This window comes from Solanum tuberosum, unplaced genomic scaffold (genome assembly GCF_000226075.1).
Source record: "Solanum tuberosum cultivar DM 1-3 516 R44 unplaced genomic scaffold, SolTub_3.0 scf00232, whole genome shotgun sequence".
Classification (NCBI taxonomy): domain Eukaryota; kingdom Viridiplantae; phylum Streptophyta; class Magnoliopsida; order Solanales; family Solanaceae; genus Solanum; species Solanum tuberosum.
In genome coordinates, this window is record NW_006239158.1 from 311,668 (window position 1) to 320,430 (window position 8,763).

Sequence of the window (8,763 nt, forward strand, 5' to 3'; positions counted from 1 at the left end):
AAAATGTTGTTAGATTTGGTAATCATTAATTGTTATATCAAAGCTCGAACTATTACTATTTAAAAAAAAAGTCACACAAATATTTTTTCGTACTTAACAAAGCTGTCAAAATAGACTTGTCCCGTAAGGTCAACCCAACTTATTCTCTATGCAAGTGGGATTGAGCTAAAATTTCTTCAGTCCATTTAGAAGTGATCAACAGTCCATGCTCTCTTGGCTAGTCGGCCTTAAAGGATTGAGTTGAGGTCAGAAAGAATAACTAATTTTATTTCAGATTGCAAAATACTTTATGTTGAGATTGTGCCAACAATTACTTAGAAAATGCAATTTTTAATGAAAAAGTTTAAAAGCTAGGTTGTCTTAATCAGCAATTCACTTAGGATAGTTTGGTTGGGAATAAATTATTTCGAAATTAGTTATTTTGGGATAAATTACTTTATCATGTATATAAGATAATTTATCCAACCACTAAGGGGTCGTTTGGTGTGATGGATAAGAGAAAGTTGTCATGAAACAAAATTTTAGTGTCTCTTATTAATCTCTTGTTTGGTTACACAAGACATGGTAACTTATTCTAGGATTAATAAATATTACTAAGATAAGTATCCCTCCCTAAAGGTAGAATAGTAATCTCAGGATATCTTATCATAGGATAAAGTATGTGTAATCACAAAAATATCCTCTTACACTCTCTTTTATACACCAACTAGTATACGTGCTCGTGCGTTGCGTAATTGTTCGAATACATTACATCATATTGATTTTATAAAAATAACTTAAAAATTTATTTATATATATATATATATATATAGTAGCTTTAAATTGATTTATTTTTTCATGGCAATCATTTATTTTTAATGTCACATAGGTGGATATTTAAATTTAAAAATCATAAAAGATATGATAAAATTGAATTGTCCTAGTCTAGGTTCTCGCGCATTGCGTGAATATTTAATTTCATAAAATATCAAATAATTTAAATATTTATACGTCTTTGTCCTTTTATATTTTTATGTTGTATTAGTAAATTATTTTTTTATTAAAAATAGTATTAAATACTTATTTAAACAGAGCAATTGGAGATAGTATTAATTACTTATTGGTATAAGCTAATAAACTATATTACAACTATTTGGCAATTAACTTGACATTTTATTAATCACCAAGTAATATTTACAAACAAAATAAAAGAGGTTCCTTATCCATGTTATTTTATCCTTTTTTCTATGTTTTTATTCTCTCTTTTTCTCGTTTATCATCTTTTTTTTGTTATAATAATTTATATTATTATCATTAGTATTATTTATATATATATATTTTTTCTTCTATTATATATATTATATAGAAAGGTGAAGACGACCAGGACGACCAAGGGTAGTTTGAAAATTTTATTATATTCTAAGGGCATTTTGTTTGCCAATCCTTTCTTCTACACTCTTCTTTGCTTACCATTAACAAAGCCGATGCTCTACTCAAGAAAGTACAAACTTTGAGTTCATTCTTAACTGGGTATTTTAATTGCAGGTAATTTTTCTCTCAATTTTTGCTTTTATCCTCTTAAAATTCTTTTCAAATTCCTCAACATAGAGAAAGGGCTAGAGTTTCGGAAAAAAATTTAAGAACAAACATATCACTGAATCTATTTTTGTATTTGTTCCAGTGGATTGAAGAACCGAATCCTATATGGGTATATCTATACACAGAAAATCTATAGTTTTTATGGGATTATAATAACGATTAGAGAGGCATGGCTCAAGCTCTCTCTGTCAAACAACAATAGGGAATAAAAGCAACGGATTTGTGTTAAGCTCCGGGTCTCTACCATTGTTGTCGATAGATTGACGTTGGGCATCCATCTCTGAGCTTTCTATTATTATTTTTATCTCTAATGTAACTGTTCTCTCTTCTCAACCAATTTGATACCAAAAATCAAATTCTTCTTTTTCCTCCTCAAGGTTCCAGTCTCAGGAGCTTATCAACAAAAAAAAATAAAAATCTTGCACCCGCCACTTTCATAAACCCTGAAGGTACATTGGTTGAAGCTTTTTTATTATAAGCTTCCCTGTACAAGTAAATTTGCTATTTTTGACATTATGTACGCACGGCTGAATGCTGATGAATCAAATGGTGGTGACTCGTGAGTGATCCTGACATTTTTTGGCTCATCTTCATGAGGTTCGTTTTATACAATTTTAGCCCTTCAGTTTCAAGTGACAAAGATGTAGGATTAAATGTACTTAAGATTGTTGTAATTGAAGCTCTCAAGCATTAGTTTAGTTTTGAGTTATTTCTGAATATATTTTCTAGAGAGTTGTTTTATCTGTTGATTCAATTCTGATGAGGATATCTTTTATTGTATAGTCACAGGCTGCTGTTGTGTGTGTTGCTTATCTTCTATGATCGAATTTGATTGTCAATTAATTTTCTATACAATTAATAGATAAAATTGGTGTTTATATCTCTTTAAAGATTTCTTTCTTCCCTAAATATTTCTTGTGGAATATCAGTAATAGTGCTTTGTGGAATTTGCAAGAAACTAATGAAGCACCTCAAATGATGCTAAATTATATATATATGACACTGATATTCTGCTTCCAATTATCTATATCCAAGTTCCATTTGTTCCCTTTGATTTTCCTTTCAGTATCTCCACCATTTGCTCTTTGTTTGTTATAAGGTTCTTCTGTGTTATTTTTGGTTTTCTTCTATTTACGTTTTACATAATGTGAGTTTTGAGCAAAAAGCTATATCATAATGACTTGTGTTTATTTAATTATTTGTTGTGGTCATACTGAAAGTCAATCACTTCATCTGTCTCTTTTTGTGATCTGAAGGCCTGAAAATCACACTAAAGACCGATGACATTAAAAGAGAATTCATGAAATTAAAAATTTAACATTAAAGGATAAAAATTTAGATGTGCTGTCATTTAATTTTGTTTTTAGAATCTGTTGTATAATTCCCTTTCTTAAATTACCTGAATTGTTCTGCAAGTGAAGATTATTTTTTTTGGTAACAACTGTAAAATATTACCATAACCACCCAAGAACGGATACAAATAAAGAGCACCTAATTCTGATAATAGAGAACAGGCCTCCTACCAAACATAAAACCAATTACATAACAAATGTTGAATAAAGTGTCTACAATTTTTTTGCTTTCTTTGAACTACTAAGTGTAATCTTTCAATAATTTCCTTATTTATCTGTGTTACTGCCTCCTTCGTATGTACACGTTTGTCTGTAAACCTCCTCCAATTCCTGGCACGCCAAGTGTGGTATATGATATCTCCACAGATAGCTGCCATGATCTCCTTTTTAATTGCTTCCGGTGATTACCTTTTATGTTTTCCAGGACCTTCATGATACTAATAATCTGCACTGGTATTTCAGTCCAATGGTGCATAACTTGCCACACAGCTAATGTCCATTTGCATTTCTCGAATAGGTGAACATTAGTCTCCATTACTTTCTCATCACATAAACAACATTCAGTGTCATCAACCTGAATATTCAATCTCAGCTTTCTCTCCTGTGTAAGATTTCTATTTCACTAGAGTATTATATTATTAAAAGAATTAATTATTGAACATAAATTTGCTTCATAGTCAAAGCACACCAGTAAAAAAGAGTTGGTATCAATGAAAACAAAATTATGACATGAGAGATTAGTACACTTGACTTGAACACAAGTTTCAAAATAAACCATGAAGAGAAAACAAATAAATAATTAGCCATCTTTATAATTCTATACACAAAATGGAGATGAAAGTGTAGGTCAGAAAGACCACAGATTACAGAACTATGATCACCAGTCATCTTTCCTTCTCCGTTGGATGGCATTTTAGTTCACTTTTCTCCATTCTTTTTACACACCTTATCTCAGAATCTCCCATCAAATTTAACTCTGTGTGTGTGGCGTACCTAGAATCTAACAACATCTTTTGACTAAATACCATCCTAAATTACCCCTACATTTATACAGTGTGCTATTGGAAGTTACTCACTTTAGGAAACATGAAGTTCTTATCTTTAATCTATCACTTACTTGGTTGTTTAAGTTATTTTTATTTTATTGCACGGAGAGTTACTTACATTTTGAAAAATGTTGTTCTAAGCTTTTAACAATTATTTATTTGGCGTTCACACTTTGTGAGTGCTCTCTTCAAAACGTGGAAAAAATATATCCTAAATAGCTTCTACGACAATCGCAGTAATGCATCAAACAATGACACTGTAGTTTATCTGAATTACTCACCTAATCAATTAAGATCTTGACACACTTTCTACAGATCTTTTAAGATCCTAGATGAAACATAAGTATCTTTAAAGTTATAGCTCGCTAATTACTATTTTTTGCACTCAGTTTTAGAATTCTTTAGTTGACGATTGGTGTTTACTTGATTTTTGAAGGTATTTCAAAACATCTCCCTGTTATGTGTTTCCGGGATAGCAAAGGTTGGCTACTAAGCTAGGTATTGTATCTCCAACACAATTGAAATGATAGATCAAGTTAGCTCTGCAATATTTACTAAAACTGTAAGTTCTTGAAATCTTTTGGATATCTTTCATCTTAAATATCAGTAGATTTTCTTAAATATTTGTTCAAGGTTCTTCATTCCTCCAACTGGCCGTGGTTTAGTGTTTATGTGATTATACTTGTTGTCATTGTTACAGTTCCTTACATATATGCTCCGCATTATTTTGTTAAAAGTGTAGATAGGTAATATAATTATTCTACATCACTATAGTGTAAGAGTAAGTATGCTAACCAAAAGGGCACTGTGTGTAATTGCATCAGGGGCGTAATAATAAAAATTTCTATTAATTCTATTGTATAGAAACATGAAGAGCTAGGACGACCAATGGCATAACCATAAATATACTCAATATTGAAGGGTAATATGGTCATTATACAACACTAATTTTTTAGCAATTAACATGCGCCTCTTCTATTTTCCTTCTAGAACATTCTCTCTCTTCCTTCCATGTTGCAATTAAGAGATGACTCAAGAAAAAGAATTGGTAAATTGATCGGATCTTTCCTAAACCTCCTCTCTCTAGACCTAATATGTGATCTATCTATTTCATAGACTTCTCTTGTGATGCTACTAAAGCAGGAATGGGTGGTGTAAATGGTTTAATTATCGGTATATATAATCGGTTTATACACATAGGTAGCTTTATGAACTTTAAAAAGGATATCTAGAAGGATTGTAACATGTCATATTCTACAATTCTGAAGAGTAAGCATGATGAATCTTTCTGATTGATAAAAATGGCCTCGAGAGGGATTGTAACATGTCATATTTTTACAATTGTGAAGAATAAGCATATGTTGGAATATGAATTTCATAAATTGTTGTTTCTTTCTGATGAATGTAGTATAATTGGTGCAGGTGATTGACGGTTTAGTTCCATTAACAGAGATGTTCAATTGCGTTAGTAAAACTTGAAAGGGAATGACAAAGGAGCATGCATCGTACATTATGCAATTAGGCAAGTTTGATGTTGTCCCTCAACACATTCAAATCAGCTTGCCAAAAAGGAAGAAGCAGCAGTTGTTTAGTCAGTCAGCTTTCAAATTTGGATCCACGAACTTAAAAATAGGTATTTTTACTCAATGAAGGGACTGCTCTTTGACATCATCTTGTCTTTTGGTGTTGCAATTTCAGTTTGATCTTTTATCTTAATTTTAGCCATTATTTTAAGATTCTCTTTACATTTTCCAACATGGTTGAAGCGGTTATATTTTGACTAGCTTTCACTGCCATAAATTTCATAGAGGCAAGTCAACATGCCGGTTTTATACTGATTTGTTGTGAATTTCAACCTCTTACTTGTTCTCCTATGCTTGGTGGTTAATTTCTTTAAATTTTTTTACTCAACGGTTAGTCTCCCGTGGTTTCCACTCCAAGTCCACCAATCCAACGTAAACTTGCCAACATCGTATTTCATGAAACTTGTGTGCACTTACCAAACTACCCTGCCCCTTCGCCCTCAACCATTAGCTCCCACGCCTAATAACAAGGACATCATAGTAAAATCACTTTGTTACCGTAATCGAACAGACCCCATAGAATATAGTTGGACTGGTTATTTTTTTCTTTAACTTCTTTAATAATAATTAAGAATCTACGTTAACACTTGACTAATAGTATATGAGTTCCCTCTGTTCTTTTTTCCATCATAAAGTTTAATTTTTCTTTGTTGTTTCTAAATTAAAACTTGTATTCTTTTAATTCCAATCTTTTAACCTTTTAGGTGAACCAAGAAAAGAAAAAATGTTGGATGCATAAAAGAATAACAAGTTTTATTCCCAATGGTAAGAGTGACAATTTGTTAGGGTTGGTTTTTTTTTTCCATAAATATTTTTCAGAATGTAGAAAATTATTTTTCTTGTTAATTTTGCTTATGTTGTGGGAATTTTCTGATATAACAAGAGTCTACAATCAGGCAGACGAAAACTCAAATCGAAATGATCAGGAAGTAGAGATATGCAATGTAGAAATATTTGAAGAATGATATAACTGGCGTCTTAAAATATGGATTGGATGTCAACCCCTGCCACAGGGTAATTTTCTTTTGTTGGAATTGATCCATCTATATATTCTGTTATTCTATCACTTAGTTTTATTTTATATGGCCTCTTTCTTTATACTGATTTGTTGTGAGTTTTAGTTTTATTTTATATGGCCTGTTTCTTTATACTGATTTGTTTGAGTTTCAACCTCTTACGTGTTCTCCTATTCTTTGGTGGTTAATTCCATTAGTTTTTTTGTATGTGCATGTTAGTTCGTGCACATATCTTTTCTTCTACTTGATTTTCCTAAAACCAAATACACGCTATCACTAAGAATAATGGTCTATTGAGTTCTCTTCCTCTCAATGCAACTGCATTGCTTTGGCTAATTTATATGAGCTTAAGGAAAAAGAAAATGTAGAGTGAATTTTTTAAAAAGAAAATGTAGAGTGATTTTTTTTTCTTTCTTTCTTTTCGGTGATTACTAAGAAAGGCTAATGATCTAAATTTATGCATTCTCTAAGTTGGTCTTTTTCATAAGCACCATGCCAAGTCAAAAAGGGCCACATAAAATAGGATAGATGGAGTATAATTTTTTTTTAAATGTACTTCCTATCATAAATAGTTATTTTTGTAATGAAAAAATTAACATAAAATGTATTCTTGATAAAAATATTAGCCCCCCCCCCCTCCCCCTAAAATTGAGGGCCCAAGGCATGTGCTTACTTTTTATAGCATAGAGTTTACCATGTGTTGCAATTCTCAAGCCTTAATTAGCTCTTGAAGAAGGTTAGCAACCACATATATCTTCCTTCTCAGAAATATTTATGCACAAATATACTTATATACGTGCAAGATGTTTTAACAGTAAATATTGAAATATAGCGCAAGACTCTTCTCATATGAGCCAGACATGTTTCAATATTCTATGTGCTAAGAGGATTCTTCCATGATTGTGATTTTGAATTTTGCAATGTGAATGACAGGAATACTTTCTTGAATCTATTTCCTTAGGGCATTGAGTGAAGGTTGTTCCTTTCAAATTCACATATAACTTGGTATATGTTAATTCTTTGTGGTTATCTTCAGTATTTTATTTTAAATTGACATATAACTTGTAATATGCTGGTTCTTTGTGATTGTCTTCACTATTTTATTTTTACTTTTGCTTTAAGTGCTACTATTTTTATGAACAGTTGTTATTTCGGAACTTTTATTCCTTTCCTTGAGATATTAAAGCTGGAGTATATAGTTCGTGCTGAGTGAAGGAAATTTTGCATCTTATCAAGACAATTGCAAACACTCGAGGCATCAATGGATTTATGAAACGGAATTTTATTACTCTACATGCAGCTCCATTTAAGGATACCAACTTCTATTCTTTTGAAAAATACAGAGAGCATCTACTCAAATTTACTACTAATGATTCAAGGCATCACTAGATTTTGTAAAATGAATTTTGTCATATTCTATGATTAGCTCTATGTAAGTCTATCCACTTCTATTTTCTTATGATAAATATTGAAAAGTATTTAGAAGATAGTTGTCTGCAATGTAAAGTTATTTGTGGAAAGGGAGAAATTAGTTGTATTATTGCACTTTGAAGTTCATTTGTATAACTTATGCAATGATCTATTAGCTTTTACAATATATACTCTTATCCGAGTAACTATGCAAAGTACATACCACTTGAAAATGCTAAATGTTGGGCCCGTGTAAGCACGGGCTATATCCATCTAGTCTATCTATTATATAGAAACGTGATGAGAGGACGACCACTGGCAATACCGTAATTATACTCATTTTTAAGGGTAAAATGTAATACAGCTGTTTTTAAGAAAATTAGAAGCACTCCTTTCTTTTCACTTTAGATATTTTTTGTTTTTCTTATTCTTTCTTATGTTACTACTAGATAATGTGGCCCGTGCTATAATATAAATGGTATGTTTTGGGGCTAATAATCGAGTTTTTGAAGCGATTGTTTGCGTGGATAAAGGAATTAAGTTTTTTTTTATCACAAACCTGTACTTTCTTTGACACTATTTAAGGCATAATAAGACTACCCACATACAACATTTTTGAAATATTTTATGTTGTCAATTATCATGATTTATAGTATTTTTACGATAGATTCACTTCAAGAATCAGTGGAATTTTTTGTATTTTTTTCAAAACATATTTTATATTGTCAATTATCAAGATTTATAGTATTTTTACGCAATTTTTAAATATAAAAATAAA

General features: G+C 30.9%; 1 long non-coding RNA gene across 10 annotated transcripts; it reads left to right on the plus strand.

Moving 5' to 3' along the window:
* Positions 1 to 1,386: 1,386 nt before the first annotated feature.
* LOC102599955 (uncharacterized) lies at positions 1,387 to 8,172 on the plus strand. Of its 10 annotated transcripts, XR_001474653.1 has the most exons (9): positions 1,387 to 1,524; positions 1,661 to 2,175; positions 3,355 to 3,535; positions 4,413 to 4,538; positions 5,399 to 5,609; positions 6,264 to 6,324; positions 6,443 to 6,573; positions 7,509 to 7,580; positions 7,719 to 8,172. It is a non-coding gene; the product is annotated as an uncharacterized lncRNA (long non-coding RNA). The 10 variants fall into 10 exon arrangements; XR_001474649.1 differs by lacking the exon at positions 7,509 to 7,580; XR_001474651.1 differs by lacking the exon at positions 7,509 to 7,580 and having other exon boundaries at positions 6,456 to 6,573.
* The last annotated feature ends 591 nt before the right edge of the window (positions 8,173 to 8,763 follow it).